The sequence below is a fragment of the Protopterus annectens genome, chromosome 17.part0, assembly GCF_019279795.1.
Source record: "Protopterus annectens isolate FY-2018-M chromosome 17.part0, PAN1.0, whole genome shotgun sequence".
Classification (NCBI taxonomy): Eukaryota; Metazoa; Chordata; order Ceratodontiformes; family Protopteridae; genus Protopterus; species Protopterus annectens.
In genome coordinates this window covers 667,405,777-667,422,750 of record NC_056751.1, presented here as the reverse complement: position 1 = coordinate 667,422,750, position 16,974 = coordinate 667,405,777, and the positions used below count along the sequence as shown (strand labels likewise).

General features: G+C 42.1%; 1 protein-coding gene across 2 annotated transcripts in view; it reads left to right on the top strand.

Annotated features, from left to right (window-relative positions):
- The first annotated feature begins 7,362 nt into the window (after nt 1–7,362).
- Nucleotides 7,363–16,974, top strand: part of USF1 (upstream transcription factor 1) — a 931,515-nt gene continuing 921,903 nt past the window's right edge. The window contains exon 1 of one of the 2 annotated variants that reach the window (XM_044059392.1): nt 7,363–7,711. The gene's annotated coding sequence lies outside the window, so the exon portion shown is untranslated. The remainder of the gene's footprint in view (nt 7,712–16,974) is intronic. The other variant, XM_044059391.1, reaches the window with a different exon arrangement.

Sequence of the window (16,974 nt, the reverse complement as noted above, 5' to 3'; positions counted from 1 at the left end):
CTTGGCAGTGCTGTGTCCATACATTTTTGAGATACCATTGTAGCTTCCTCATATGCAGTTTGGCATTGGGAAGCACCAGAATACAAGATGCCATGAAACCCAAGGCTTGAAGGACTGTCCTTGCAGTCAGCCTGGACTGATGAGACAATTGATGGAAGTAAAGAGCAAGATTCTTTTGTTTGTCCGGGGTCAAAAAAGCCATCTGGGATGCTGTATTCAGTCTCACACCCAGAAAGCACATGTCCTGAGAGGGTACTAGGACTGGACTTTATTTCGTTCACAGAATACCCCAGGCATCTTAGCACTGCTATCACATACTGTAAATGATGAAGAAGTTCGTCCTTTCCTTGGGCCAGAATCAGGCAATCGTCCAAATAAGGATAGCTCTGTATTCCTCTTAGCCTGAAGAAAGCTATCACTGGAGCCAGAACCTTCGTGAACACTCTGGGCGCAGTAGATAAGCCAAAGGGCAATGCAGAGAACTGATAATGAGAAGTCCCAGCCAAAACGCAGATACTTCCTGCAACTTAGCCTGATAGGAACATGAAGGTAAGCCTCCTTGAGATCCAGAGTCACCATCCAGTGATCTTTGCCCAGCAGAGGTAAAAGCTGTTGTAACGTCAACATTTTGAACTTGGGAATGTCCAGATAAGTGTTGAGGATAGATAAATCCAAAATTGGTCTCCACGTGTTCCCCTTCTTTGGTACTAGGAACAGGCGAGAATAAAATCCTAGGCCCACTTCTGGCAGAGGGACCGGTTGTATGGCCCCTATTTGAAGCAGCAGAGAAATTTGTTTGTGAGCCTCTAGTCTTTGCTGAGGAGGAACGTCCGACATGCCTTTGAAAGGAGGCAAGGTATGGAAATAAAACTTGTAACCTTGGTGTATGATATCCAATACCCATCTGTCTTGGGTAATCAAACTCCAATTTTCCTTGAAGAGTGCCAACCTTCCTCCCAAAGGTGCTGCCAGGCAAGAAGGATCTGGCAGCTGAAAAGGTAGGTCATTGTGCCTGTTTATGAAAGGACTGGCCCCTGCCCTCACCCGAAGATTGTGCAGGTGAACTCCCTGTTCTAGGTCTGAAGGAGCTCTGAGCTCTGCCCCTACCACGTCTAGATCTACCCCTAGACTGTGAATCATTAGAAGGGTACGTCCACCCCTTAGCAGGCCAATTCCTACTAAACTTTGGAGGCTGAACTTGCAAAAAATCTTTAACAGCCTGCATAGACTTAGCCTTGTCTTCCATTTTCTTCAAGACTGACTCCACAGGTGAACCAAACAACACATCAGACTGTAAAGGAGCATCCAAAATCCTTGTCTTAACATGGTCAGATAAATTATGATCCCTCAGCCAGGCGTGCCTGCGAAGAACTGACCCAGTGGCAGCCACCCTAGACGAGGCCTGTACAGCATCAAAACCACATTGTAAAGAATGCTTACCCACCTGTTCAGAGACATGTACCAAATCTTGTAATTCTTTACACTCAATGCCTTCCGCCAGAGCATCTACCTTAGACTTCAATTGAGAAAGAAGATAGTTTTGATATTTCAACATGTGAAACTGGCAATTCAAAGCCCTCATAGCTAAGGTGGAAGAAGTATAGACTTTCTTTCCCCATCTATCCAAAGCTCTGGCCTCTTTATCTGGAGGAACCGGATTTTTACAACAGAGGCCTTGACACCCTTAGGTCCCTGACTAACAGTTTCTGGGTCCGCCCTAGGACTCTTATAAAGATATTTATGAGCCTCAGGCACCCTGTAATACCTATCCGGTTTAACAGGAGCAGGAGGCAAAGAATCAGGATTAAGTGAAGCCTCTGCAAACACATCTTCCACAACATCCAGAACAGGTGGTATAGCCAAAGGCCTATGCTGGGGTAAAAGCAAAATTCCCTAAGCCTTTTCCTGGAGTCAGAGAAGTCCTGACCTTCCCACTTAAAATGTTCCCTCATGGAATGAAGAGTCTCTGAAAAAGAAAAATCCTCTGGAGGAGAAGCAGAAGGAGTCGAATCATCTGCATCAGAATCAGAATAAGGAGAGTACTCCTGCAAGTCTTCAGCCGAAGACTCTGAAACATCCGAAGCCTGCTCAAAACTCCCCAACTCTGGTTCCACCCTAGGCCTCTTATCAGGAGGGGGCAAAGAACCTCTAATCAAAGTAATTAAATCTTCTGCCATTTTAAGCATGTGCTTCTTGGGCACAGATCCTGTTGAACTAGGAGTGACACCAACAGAAGCTAAACCTGGCCTGCCTTTGGGAGAAGCCTTGGAAACAGAAGGATAGGGCCTAACCACCCTAGGAAGGGAGGGGAGTACAGTAACCTGAGAAGCCCCTTCAGCCTGACCTGCCTCCTGAGAGGCCACATCCTGCAATATCAAAGTCTCCCCCTGGGACCCCAGAGAAGCCTCCGGCGGAACCACCGGTTCCACTGACGCCTCTAAAGAACCGGCGTCCGGTACGGACGACTCTTCTTGCCTGGGTTTAGCTGCTTTGTCTTTGCGCTTCTTCGAAGAAGCGGCGTCGGAGCATCCGACGGCATATTATAATTGCACCGCTTCGAAGACCAACCTGGCACAATCTAACCTTCGCAATAGTGCGCTTATTGAACCTAGCACAACAGCGACACCCAACAACGCCGTGCTCAGGCCCCAAACAAGGAATACACAAAGTATGATAATCCCTATGCGGTATCTGTTTCCCACAAGAAATACAGTTATTCACTTTTTCTGACATCCGGTAAACCACTGAGGCAAGAAAAAACTAAAATATTCCCCAACGGGGTACTTAGCCAACTTTGACTCGGTCTGAAACTCCGAATTCGAAAAATTCCAGAACGCCGAACGGCACTTGCAACGCTGCTTCTGCATCGGACCATGCGGCAAAAAAGACTGAGGATATGACGTCGGTCATGCGCATTTGTACCCTGACGTCCTGATGTCAGTCTTAAGCGCCTTGACCGACGTCAGCCTAATACTTTGATATTCGGGCCGACCGAGGACAGCGGACTACCCAAGTGTAAGGACTGCAGCAATGTGAGATGAAGAACATCTTGAAGTCCACATCCAACAGACAGTAAAAAAATGCACCAAAAATTAAATTCGTTATACAGAGCCAAACCACACCTCTCAGACACCATAAGAAAACACATTGCCTCCTTCTGCCTATTTTCTCATACTCAGCACCCATCCTCAGGAACATTCAACTTCATATTCGTGATCAACAATGCCCCATTTTTCTACATGGGGTCAGGGTGTTGTGTTAACTGTTCCCATCTCTCTGATTCAATGCCATACTCCTGCCTTTTTCAACACTCATGCTTGACTGTCGCAGATCTTCTCTCGCACAATTCATCCACCTCTTTATTGGATGCCCGTTTCCTCTTATCTTCCTCCCATCTGCCCCATATTTTCTTTACCAGATTGTTTTCTGCTTTGTGCCAGAATCACCGTAATCTGTTCTCTTTAATTTTTTCTGCAATTGGAGGTATTGTAGCTTCTGCTTTTAGGTTCATACCAGGCTATCTGCCCTAGGGCATTTATAAGCCTAGCCAGAATGTGTTTGGCTTTCGCCACCCATTTTAAATTTATTTTGCTATGCCCTTTTTCGAGGTTAGTATACTGTGCCTCTGTCTAACAGTGACACAGAAGTGATAACCGGGGTAAACCCTCATGTCCCTTTATGTCCTCATTTCTTCACTTGTCCTACATTGCACATCTACCACCATTTTCTAGCACTTCATTTCCATCATCTCTAGCTTTCTCATCTGCTCTGCCTTTACTGCCCAGGTTTCTGTACCATACAGAAGTACTGGTTATACCACAGTTTTGTACACCTTAACTTTCAGCTTTTCTGGCATTCTTCTGTCATACACTACACCTGACACTTCATTCCAGTTGGCTGCAGCTCCTCTAATTCTAGCTTTGACCTCTTCATTCACACTTACATTCCCCTCAACCACCCCTCTCAGATAGCTGAAGCTATTAACCTGCTCAACTTTCTTCCCTTCTATCGCAACTTCTTCTGACTTCCCCAATTTGCTACCATTACCAGTCTTATCTGTACTTAATTTCATTCCATGTGTCTTCAGTTTTGCAGTCTACTCCACTATCCTTTACTGAAGTTCTTGCTCATTTTGCCTGTAATGCCACATCATCTGCACACAGCAACTATGTTGATCTGTCCCCACTGACCTATTTGCTAATGTAGTCCATCACCAGTATGAACAGCAGTGGGCCAGGAGTTGAACGATGGTGCACACCCACTCCCACTGGAAACCCTTCTGTGAGACCGAACACTTCGTATTTGACTCATTAGGTCATTGTACATAGTCTGCACTAATTCTACCAATGTTTCTGGGACTCTGAACCAGTGCTTTATTGCCCAAATCAGCTTTCTTGGGACCTTTTCATACGCTTTCTCCAAGTCTAGGAATGCCCAGTTGGACTCTTTCTTCATCTCTAGCTTCTTCTCAACTATCTGTCTCACTGCAAACATCGGGTCAGTTGCTCTGTATCCTGATCTGAATATGAACTGTTCATCTCCCATCTTACCTTCTACTATTCTGTGGATGCATTTATCAAACACCCTCCTCAGAACTTTCATGTAGGAGTTTGATACCTCTGCACTGCCCACAGCTGTGGATCCCCTTTGCTCCTGTACACCGGCACAAGTATGCTTATTCTCCACTCATCTGAGATACGCCTTTCTCTCCATACTGTTATGTGTACCCTCAGGAGCCATTTCTTCCCTATCTCACCCAGCATCATCATATCTGCTGTGATCTCATCATAGCCTGCTGCTTTCCCAAACTATTTTTTTGGTGCTGTTCTTACTTCTTCTAGGGTGGGCACCTCTTTTTCTCTCTTTATAGGCTGTTTGGGGCAGTACAGCTTCTCTGGGATTTTCTTAATTCAGAAGCTACTGGAAGTACTCCTTCCACCTGCCTTTAACACCCTGTGAACAGGTTGTTGCTAATATTCCTTACATACCTCTCAACACAAGAAATCTGGACAAAGCCTAAAATAATGAGGGAACAAAGACTGAAAAATAGGGACATATTTTAAATATTGCTCTTACAAACTTAGATAGTTGCTAGAATATTAGGATTTGTGTTCACATGCATTTTCTGAAGGATATGATGTCTGAAACTCAAATGTATGCCATTATTTAGTGACTTCAGTTCTCAGTGATCTGCCAGAGAACCACAAATTGTATGAGGAAAAGACCAAAAATATGAGGCAAAAATCTGGGCATTCTGCATAAATCTTGATAACTATGATCCCTTATGAAAAGTGTAGGCTATTTTCTTTATCTTTCTTTGTCCTGCAATCTGATACAGCTTTTTGTACCACCTACTGAGTCACTTTCCAGAAGCTGGTAGAATAAACATTGGTAATATCCAATTGACCTTGCTAAACAAACGTGAGTAATGTTACACCAAAATAGCACAATTTGCCACTAATCTTCCTAAAAGGATACATCACTGTATAATCCCCAGGGTACTACTGTGACCAGAATTCCCACACTTCCTTTTATCCATAATATTATCAATAAACCAAACAACTGCCCATCCCTTACCAACCTCACACAAATATACACCCCCTCCAAGCTACTACTATCCTCCAGTAAATACTTATTACATGTATTTAAATCAAATTTCACTGGCAACTCCCTGTTCTCTCACCACCTCTCTAAAACTTGGCATTCCATCCCTTTAACAATACGGCAGGAGCACTTATTAAAATCCTTTAAAATCTCACCTACTCAGCTCTTGGTTCAGTAAATGTACTGCACCTGGACATGATCACCATTTTTCACTCATCATGATCATTTCTATTTTCCTGTTCTCTCCCTCTTACAATATATTTATTTTATTTTTATTTTACATTTGTTAACCGGGCTAGTCCAGCTGGATATATTTCCATTTTCAGTGGAGGCCCGGGGAGAAAAGCTCCAGTAGTAACACAGAGATAATATAACACTTAAATATATCAAGTACAAATTATACAAAGAAAGGATATTAAGAATACTTAGTCATGAGTATTAATGAGCGGAAAAACTAAGATTAATGTCCTATAGACATACAGAATTAGCTAGTCACTGTGCAGAAAGGATATCGGAGATAAGATCAGTACATTCAGAGGAATTAATTACTAACATAGGTAGTTTAATTTAATTACATTACTAACATAGGTAGTTTAATTTAATTACGTTACTAGCATTGGTAGTTTAATTTACTAAAGATAAATACTACTTCTGGATGGGTGAAGTTGTAAAGATTGGTATGAGGAGGCAATACAGAGATAGCAGTAGAGAGAGCAGAGGAATTAGTCAGGGTTGCAACAGGGACATACCCAGTGTATGCTAAGCTCATCTTAATTTTAACCTAATAATGTTCTCCGACTATATTGTCTCCCATTTCAATTGAAATGCTGGCTCGATTTACAGTATAAAACGTTTGATTTTAGTATCTTGTATTAGTCAACGTACTTATATTTTTCTCAGTGCATACATAATCTGCCTGGTATACAAGGTATCGTTGGATCCTGCTCTGACAGCACTTTTGCATATCCACAAAATTAACTACAATAGATCAAAGTGTTTAAACTTTGTTGTGACTTAAATAGGACGTGCTGGAGAGGCAAGTATGTATCCTCGGGAATTCCCATTCTCTGCAATAGGCTTTCTATCCATGAGAAGCAGTGCCCTTCTCTAACTCAACAAACGCTACCTGGACCAGTGGATATGAAAACTGGAAATTTACCACTGGTCTGACTGTTCTGTGTCTGATAGACAACGACGGCACCCATTAAATGATGCTCTACCCCCCAAAAAAAATAACTTTTAAGGCACAGCAACTCGGGGGATACATTTGGGTTAGGCTTATAAAAGCAACAGTGGCCGTTAGCCTAGTTTACGCGTATAAACCTGTTGTATTTGGAGCACTTTTCCAGGTTTCCACTGAAAATGGGACCTGTGCCCAGTCAGACTTTCCCGGTAATCAAAAGCAAACAATCAAAAAACAATCCTGAACATAAAAAAGTACTCTGAAAATCAAAGTTAATTTGGTATTACTGGGGAAGGAGCTACACAGGCGTGGCATTCAGCCACGGCTAAGCATATTTTGTGCATACATTTCCAATACATTTGGAAAAGCGATCAACTTGTATTAAGATCCTGGAGCTTTGTTGTAAAGTTAGTAACTGAAGGAACCATGTAAATTTCAACATTACTTAACGAATTACTTATGTTTAGCAAGAAAATAAACTACACAGCCTCGTAACTTGCCCACGGGCTAGTTCTTCACGGGTTAAATACAATGCTGTATTTTCTCATCAGGATCAAATATTTTTGCCACATCCAAGATGGCTCGTGTTCATTTTTCAAAAACGCCTATACTCTGAATTCATCTAGCTTATCAGTGTATCCTTTTTGGTACTACACTGTTAGATAACCTCCTCCTTCTTAACACCCGAACCACACAAACAAATAATAACAAAAAAAATGGCAGCTCCCTTTGAGACTTAATTCCCTCTTTCGTAAAGGCGTTCTAAAAAAATAAAAATGGCTACTGGAATTTGCCCAATACATAGAAGCATAAGCTTGAATGCGCATGCTCTTATGTCCATGGAGTGACGGAAGGGTCAGAATCGTAGTGTCGGAGAAACGGACCTGGGAAAAAGGTTGTCAAATACATCGGAACGGTAACTTGGTGAGAAACAGGGCATTTGGTTATTGATGGTGTTCACATAAGTAGAGGGGAGTTGTGAATTAACAAAAGTGCATGAGGAGGCGGGAGTTGGTTCGGCAGATCAGGAAGGGGATATGTTGTTAATAAGTCTTTCCTCATCATCACTGTTTACACTGATGGACCTCTTCCTCATAGTAAACGGGGGTGGGGGTAAACTTCTTTGTATTGCGTGGGGGGTGAGTTAAATGGTCATTAATGTGAATTAGGTAGCAAAGTTGCGTGGTACAATGGATGCATTCGTCTGTTGTGGATTCATTTGCAGTTGATGCTTACATTGGTTATGTATTTGGTACTGGTTGCTTCTTGCTGAGGAATAGTAATTTTTGTGTAGTTTGCATGCTTAGTGGCTTTCATGTGTTTCATTTGTATGAAATATTTCCTTTTTCGTGCAAGAGTGGTGTGACCAGTAAACTCTGTTGTGCCTCTTATCTTTCTCTTGAGCGCTAAACTTCCAATAGATTGTTAGTGGATGAGTGTTAAGTTGCCGAAGTGTCCCTAAAATGCTTTACTTTCTGTTGAGAATATTGTGATGGTATTTACTGTAAAGTGCCTCACTGGGTATTTTTTTTACCTGTACTTAGTAAGTTTTTCTTGTTATTATGCAGGATTTCACACAAGTGTGTGTGCGCTATTCTTAGAGTTTGTATTATGTTTTGTGTGGCATATTTTGTGTCCACTCGCCACTGGAGTGTTTTTTTTTTTTATCTTGAGGGCAAAACCCGAGTGACCAAATTCACACAGCCATGTGAGTAGTCTTAGCATAGCTTACACCAGTTGTGGTATATTGTTATGCAGTGTTCTGTTTACTTATCTGTGTAATAGTTTTCTCTGTAATACTTTATGACCTGGTGTGATTATTTTGTGGACTAGGCTTTTGGCCTCTTTTCAAGGGAGATCTGAAGTGGTAATTATACTACAAGGGGAAATTTGGCCTGGGCATTGGGGAACTTCCCTTTCTGTTTTTGATTGGAGTTGTGGGATTTTTTTACATCCACCTGAGCTTTCATCAACTAAAGCAGATGACACTTCTTATTTAATGTCTCATCTGAAAGACGAATGTATGTCAGAGTTCCACTAAAATCTGCCTGCAGAGTTCAATGCTGCTTTTGATGTATGGAAGCATACCATTCAGTGAGCCCCCCCCCCTTTCTCCACCACCACAATATTAATTTTTCCCTTTTCCCAGCATTGTTTTGGGACCTCTTACATTTCTGTGTTTATGCCTATCACCCCTTGACATAACATTCGCAAGGTAGGTGGGCATCACCGAAAGTGTAAAGCAGCATTGCAGCCTTTGTTTTTAGTAACTTTTCCAGTTCTTTGTGGCTGAAATGTGCAGCATGTGCAACCTGTGATTTAGCTATTGATCACAAATGTAAAGTTTAATGTTCAGCATGAAATCTTAAGGAGCTGTGCATCTTGGAAAAGAATTAAGGTTTACTTTAAATGCTGCTTTTTAACTGATTGCGGAGTCTGCTACTTTCTCAGTGTGGGTTCTGTCAGTGAGCCACTTGGCAACCCATCTTGTGACAGGGATTTATACCTAGTTTAGTGAGTTTATCTATAATTCCAGAGTTGGGGGTGGTGTCAGAAGTTTTGGCGAGATCTAGATAGGCTGTGCAAACCACCTTACCTTTGTTTACGGTTCAGGTTTAGGAGACATGATCTGCCTTTTACAAACCCGAATTGGGTGGGGTCCAGAGTTTGGAGATTACCTGTGTTCTTGGCTTTGGAGACTGTGTTTTTTACCTGTTCAGCCTTAATTATAGGAACTTTGCATTCTTCCGGTATAGAGATGGGCCCTTTAGGGGGAGAGAGGGCAGTAAAGTTAGCATTGAACCTATCTGCCAGGATGTTGGGAGGTGGGAGGTACCGGGAAAATAGTCATACTGGTCTTTCCACTGTTTTATGGCAAAATCATAGGTGTCCTGCTTGATATTATTGTGTCTGCTCTTCTGGGAAGAACCCATACTGGTCTGCCCACACTGACTGAAAAGGTGTAGGGGTTACAGCAGTGTCACAGTTAACAGTAAGTAACTTGTGGTGTGAATTTGGGAGTAGGACTTGCGGTGTGAATTTGGGAGTAGGACTTGCATGGGAGGTACAAAGTGGCAGATTTTTCAGTGCTTTGTATTAAGACTACTGTAATATTTACTTTGGGTAGGGATAATTAGCCTCTCTGTAAACCCCATTTGCACACTTAAGTTTGCTGTCTTCATATTTATTTATTTTTGTTAACCGGGTAATGTCCGACTGGGCACGGGACCCATTTTCAGCAGAGACCCGGGGAGAAAAGCTCCTGAACATACAGTAGAGAAAAAGTTAACAGTAATAACAAAAATGTTAAACTAATAATATTTGTAATGTACAAACAGCATAGTAAATATAAACTAGTAACAGTATTATCCGCGGTGGTGGTGCTGTGGTAGCATTGTCGCCTCACAGTAAGACGCTGTCCAGTTCGATTCTCAGCTAAAGGGTCTTCTGCGTGGAGACATGCGTGAATGGGCGTACCTTCGTTGAAGGTTGTGCATCAGGGCTGGTAACTCGGCACGTAAAAATCAACTACCAGTCATTAGCGGACTGGAGTTCCGCTGTGGCGACCCCTAACCGGGAAACGCCAAAAGATACAAACAAGTCAAGTTTGCGATGTTTAGCAGTTTAAAATAATAGTGAAAAATATTTTGATACAGTTATCAAGGCCAAAAGACATACGTTTCCAGAAACAGTTTTGTGACCCTGCAGAATTTGCAAGGAGACAATTTTAGGCTAACAGAGTCAGTCCAGGTTATGACATTTCTTGAACCTAGGATGGAAGCCATTTAGCTGCTATCTGAAAGATGGTGTTGAAGCAACTTAGCAGTGTGCAGATAATAGCAGTAGATGTGGGGTATGAGCTAGCTTAGGGAGTGAGGGAGAAGTGATGAGAGGCTTGTTTTTGGTAGCAGGTTGACTAGCCTGGAGTATGACAGCACAATGAGGAGTCTCATCTTGTCTCCGGCTTGAAACATGCATTTGATGGGCAGAAGTTGAGCTTCTACCTTTTAGATTATTCCTGCAGTTTTCTTGGTTATTCCTTCATATTTGCTTCACTTTTCTGTTACCACTCCAGCCTTGATGTCATCTGTAAAGAGAGTGAGCCATTTGTTGTTGTCTTTTCTTGTCATCTGTTCAGCTTTCCTTCTCACCTAAGCTACTGTGAAAACAGAGGTGATGATTCCTTACTTTAATGTATGCAATCTCTCTCCATCCCTATATGTTGCCTGTTTTTGCTTGACCAGCAATTCAGAATCCACCTTTATGAAATCTTAGACCTGTTGTTGGAGCTTGTTGTGGGTGCTTATTGAGGTGAGTAATTGTCATACTAAAAAAAAAAAAAATCACAAATCATTAAGTATAAATTGTATGGTGAATTAATAGATTATCTTATGCATCAAAGAACAGAATCAAGAGATACGCAAAACATCTTGTAACAATTAAAACTGGTCAAGTTACTACCGATTTAGTCAGATCAGAGTTGAAATGGTATTGACAAGAGTCTGTAATCAACACAAAACTGGATTTCAAATTGGTTAAATCATATGCATCTAAAAATTGGCATTAGGAGCCAACCATATGTCATGCCTTGATCTGGACCCGTCTTCGAAATGGGGTAATTGCTATTATGTCCCCCCCCAACACACACACACACATACACACACACACACACACACACACACACACGACACTGCATGCAATCAATTTAAATAAAGCTTAATCAAGAAGGAATATCTAACATTGAATTGTCTGTCTTTGCTAGCATGGGGTTCCACACTGACTGGAAGTTCTATGAAGTGCTATTTTTTTTCTAGCTTTCCTAAAGTATGTCACCGTGACCAATGTCTGGGGGAGAATGGACTTCTTTTTTTTTAATGACCTTACCTTTTTGAGTAAAATTTGATACTACTGTCACTTTTTCTGTTCCCCCTAAATTGGATAATCCTGCATAGGTAGTTAGAATAAAGAGGCTGATGTCTTCACAAAGCCTTATCGGTGGTTTTGTGAAAACTTTCTAGATTTTTTCTGAATGAGGACAGTGTAGGCAAGTCAAGAATGTATGAAGCCAGGTATCCCTTGGAAGTGCTGCTGGAGATGTAATATGTGAACAACACCTGGAAATACATTAGTTATTGTAATGTGGATGTAAAAGTATGAGATGCATTTGCATTTGTATAATCTCCAGGTGATTTTAGGAACAGTGGGTTTCTTCTGTATGTTTCCTAGGTAAAAATGTCTGAAGGGCATATGAAATGGATTAATTGGGAAGGTTTAGCTGTGTGGTAGGTCATAGAAGTGATGCCTTTGCTTGGTCTCATACCAACTATGGCTGGTGTTAAGAATGTTTGGGGAGAGGGATGGTGGTGGCACAGCCTTGTGTTTGAATTGTGTGTGTGTGTGTGTGTGTGTGTGTGTGTGTGTGTGTGTGTGTGTGTGTGTGTGTGTGTGTGTTATATAAAATCATGTAGTAGACATGCGCACACACAATTCCTTCACTGGAAGTTATTTGAAAAAATTAAGGCAACCCTATTTGGATAACTATCGTTCACAGGTATTTAAATGTATGAGGAAAACTGTTAGTAGATTTCACTGTCCATTCTTTGCATATGTAAGTAAGTATTAGATTCTAACAGATGTATCTCCCATCCTTGGAGACCATCTTGACGAAGTAAGTGTAACAATATTTTGAAGGTAACATCAGTAGACATGAGTAGCTTCATCTCCTTTTTTCCTGTTTTTACATTTGGTGGTGTCACGTCAGCTGTTCTCACTTTTCTCATTTCAGCGCCACTATACTACTGTCTTCAACAAAGTTGCTTACTTGTTGCAGGTTTTTTCTTGGACAGTTCATCTATATCTTGACTGCATGTCATTGTCTCTCTTCTTCTTGTGTATCCTGAATCTGTTTTACCAAATGTCTTATGCTTTTTTGCATATTTGACCAAACTACCGTAATCTGTTCTCCATGATCATCTTTGCAACTGTCCACTTTGACTTCCAGTTTAATGTCCTCATTTCCTTCTGTCCCACAGTGTGCATTCTGATGCCCATCTTGGGTTCTTCATACCTCAAGCTTCCTTAGCTGGTCTGCATTCACTGCCCAGGTTTCTCTGCTGTACTGAAGCACTAGTTATACCACCATTTTGTACACCCTGTCTTTCAGCTCCTTTTGCATTCTTCTGTCATACATTAGCTCTGATTGCAGCACCCCTGACTGTAGTTCAACCTCCTTTTTCAGTTTTCCTTTCTCTTCAGCTACTTTTATCAGATACTTGAAGCTATTAACATATTCTACCATTTCTCTTCTGTCATAATTTTTAGTTTCTTCTGATTTCCCTTTATTAGCTGCCCAGACTACTGTTTTGTCTGTACTCATTTATCACCCATGTAGCTTCAGTTTTTGATTCCAGTCCCCTAGCCTTCTCTGAAGTTCCTGTTTAAAATATGGTTGGAGTGCTGCATTGTTTGCATGTAGCAGTTTTGTTGATCTGTCACCTCTGACTTGTTTGGTGATGTAGACTTGCAGCAATCTGAACCCTAAGGTACAACCTCTTCACCTTTTGAGTCTGAAACGGATTATATGTGTGTCATTCAGCCTTTGTATATGTCCTACACTGTTTACAGTAATCTTTCCCGGACCAGGCTCTGACTCTATCCCAGCCGAAATCTACAAGACAGGGGTCCACTCTTGTTACAGAAGCTCACCGAGCTCTTCAGACCATGTGGCAACAGGAAGTTATCCCTCAAGAGCTTAAGGATGCCTCCATCATCCATCGCTACAAGAGAAAGGGAAACGGGCAGTCTTGTGACAACCACACAGGACTCTGTCTCCTGATCATTGCCAGAATTCTCCTCAACCACCTTACTCTACACGTGGAAGATGGACACCTGTCAGAGAGTCAGTACGGCTTTAGAGCGGGCTCAGGGATAGTGAACATGATATTTGTAGCACGTCAACTACAGTAGAAATGCCAGGAAAAAAAACGGGACCTTTATACAATGTTTGTGGACCCGACCAAAGCCTTTGACACAGTTAGTCGTGAGGGGCTATGGCAGATCATGGAGAAGTTTGGCTGCCCAGGCAAATTCATCAGTGTGGTGCGCCAGTTCCACGATGGCATGCTAGCTCGAGTACTGGACGATGGAGACTCCTCATATGCCTTCCCAGTGTTAAGCAAGACTGTTTACTGGTACCTGTGCTGTTCAGCATAATGTTCTTAGCCATGTTGTCAGATGGCGTCTGCTATGATGAAGAAATCAGCATTAAGATCAGATACAGGACTGATAGCAGGCTCTTCAACCTGTGGAGGCTGCAGGCCAAGATTAAGGTTGAAGAGGATTTTGTGCGTGATTTCCTGTTCACAGATGACTGCGCACTCGGCGCTGCCACAGAGGCTCAGATGCAGCGGAGCATGAACCGTTTTTCCACAGCTTGCAGAAACTTTGGCCTCATAATCGGTACCAAGAAGACTGAGGTTTTGCATCAGCCTGCACTGCAAACATCATATGCGGAACCAGCTATCACCACTGAAGGTGAGATCCTGAAGGCTGTTGACAAGTTTACATACCTCGACAGCACACTCCAGATTTGTGAACATTGATGATGAGACAGATGCACGCATCGCCAAGGCAAACTCTGCATTTGGACAGCTGCGGGAGTCAGTGTGGGAGAGGAGAGGCATCAAACTGTCCACAAGGCTGAAGGTATACAAGGCAGTCGTACTGCCCATACTGCTGTATGCATGTATGACATGGACTGTGTACGAGCGTCATGCCAAAAAGGTGAATTGCTTTCATATGAACTGCTTAAGAAGGCTGCTGAAAATTACCTGGCAGGACCCAAGTCATGTGGCCAAGTCACCTTGTACGTACGCCAGACGCATGCCTCCCCAAGAGCCTGTTCTATGGTGAACTCACAGGACGCAAACGCACACAAGGTGGGCAAACAAAGCACTTCAAGGACATGCTGAAAGTCCCTCTGAAGAGCTTTGGCATTGATCCAGACTCCTGGGAAACCCTAGCACAAGACCGTCCTGCCTGACAAGGCTGCATCAGTAAAGGCGCTACTTCCTACGAGCAGAGCATTACTGCGGAGGAAGTGTGAACTGCCTAAATCCGTAGCCAACTCTGTGCCAACCAACTCAACAGACCATTTGTGCCCTATGTGCGGCAGAGCTTTCCGAGCTTGCGTTGGACTGATCAGCCACAGCTGAACACACCGTACTCAGTCATCCTCCTCGATGTGATGTTCTTGGTCATTGTCGACAACGACGGATGAACAACAGCAATCTTTCCTAGACTTTGATCTATCTCAGGGTTCCGTTTTAAAGGCAATTGCAGAAGTATTGACTGTAATTTGTAGTACGTTTTCAAAATTTTCCGTTAGCTGGACAGCCTCAAATGAAAAGCTAACTCTGCCCAGCATTTTGTATACAAAGGGCCCAGCCGTATAGTGAAATGCCTTTTGTGTCTTAGGAATGAGCAGTGAATTGGAGGCTCTGGTTACATTTTGTATGACAATGGCTTCATTTTGAGATCTTGTGTCATCCCATTATGAAACTGCACCGATCTTTATCTATTAGTGACAATAGTAAATGAGTCATGCTGGCAGTGACAGTTGAAACAAACATTCTGTAGTCTGCATTCATATCTGCAGTAAGGTAATTTGTTAACTTGGTAAATGCAACGGTCCATTTTCATGTACTACCTGGGCCATTAAAGGCAAGGATAAATATCGGCAATTTGGACTTCGTGATTGGCTACAGGACCTTAAGAAGTGTGGGAAAGATGGTGCCTATCAGCACAGCTTTGTATTGCTATCTGTATGTTAAATAAGCAATTATAGTAGGGCATTGTTAATTAACCAGGTTTAAATGCCTTTCTAATAACTTCCATTTTTAAGCAATAGAAGGCCTACATTACTATTAAATACTCTCTGCATATGTCTGAATATAGTTTCCCCCAGCATTGATTGATTGATTTTTCTGCTAATATAGTACATTGGTGTTCCTCACCTTGAATGTCCTGGAAAAACATTGTTCACAACCTACCTCTGATGCATCAGTTTACAGGGTAAATTCTTTAATAAAGTCGTGTGTTGCTAATACTGGTTCAGAACATAATATCCCTTTTAGTTCATTAAGTACTTTTCCGTCTCAGTATAATTGCAACTTGACAGTAGCCTTCTTTCCTTTTATGAAGTCTTGTCAAAGGTGTGCAGTAGTTACAAATTTTCTTTAGTACCTAGCTAGTCTAAGAAAAGCCTTCACTTATCTTTTTGGGAGGGGTTTATGCCATTTCATAGTGGCTCCTATTTTCTTGTCATGAGGCCTTATGACTCCTCTGCTTGTAAGGCATCCCAAGCACATGGCATCTGCCATGCCCAGTTTTACTTTGCTTTTCTTGGCAATCTCAGTCAAGCCTTTCTGTTGTATAGACTTTAACTCATCCTGCACTTGGGTAAGTGAGACTACCAGTACCCTGAGTGGATGACCATGTCCTCCAGGTACACAGCAGCATGTCATGAGTAAGGTTTTAGTAATTTATCCATCAGTCTTAGAAAACTAGCTGGAACTCCCTGCAGTCTAAAATGACAGTGCTGTGTACTGAAGCAGAACTTCAGGGCTTACAAAGGCATAGTGGGAAAGTTAATCAAGCCCATGAATGGAAGTGCCTGCCCTTTCCTAAGTTCTCTCTCAGCTCATCAGCTCTGGTCATGGTGCAACTGTCAGGCTTTGAAATGGTATTCAGTGTTCTGAAATTGTTATAAAATCCAGTACTTGCATCAGGGTTAGGAACTAGCACTAATTGGGCTGCTTCATTAACTTTGACTCTTATTACTCTTGGTTTGACCATCTTTACAACTTTTTTTTTAATGTTCAAATGACTTTGTTACTCTAGGGTCTCAGTCTAACCATCACACCCGGTTTGTCCATATATAGAGCATCGGTTTTGTTCTCCCAGGCATTTCTGAGAGGAGTCATGCTTCTCAGTAAACATTCTCTTCCTACTTTTTGCATTTTTGACAAGGATGCCTTTATCTGTCCTTCAGATTGTTTTGCATTTTTGACAAGGATGCCTTTATCTGTCCTTCAGATTGAGATTCCTTGATCTGTTCTTTGTGAATTTCAGCTTGCATGCTCGCTCATAGAAGATTTACTACTTTGTGTCTTCAGCTCATTAATGAG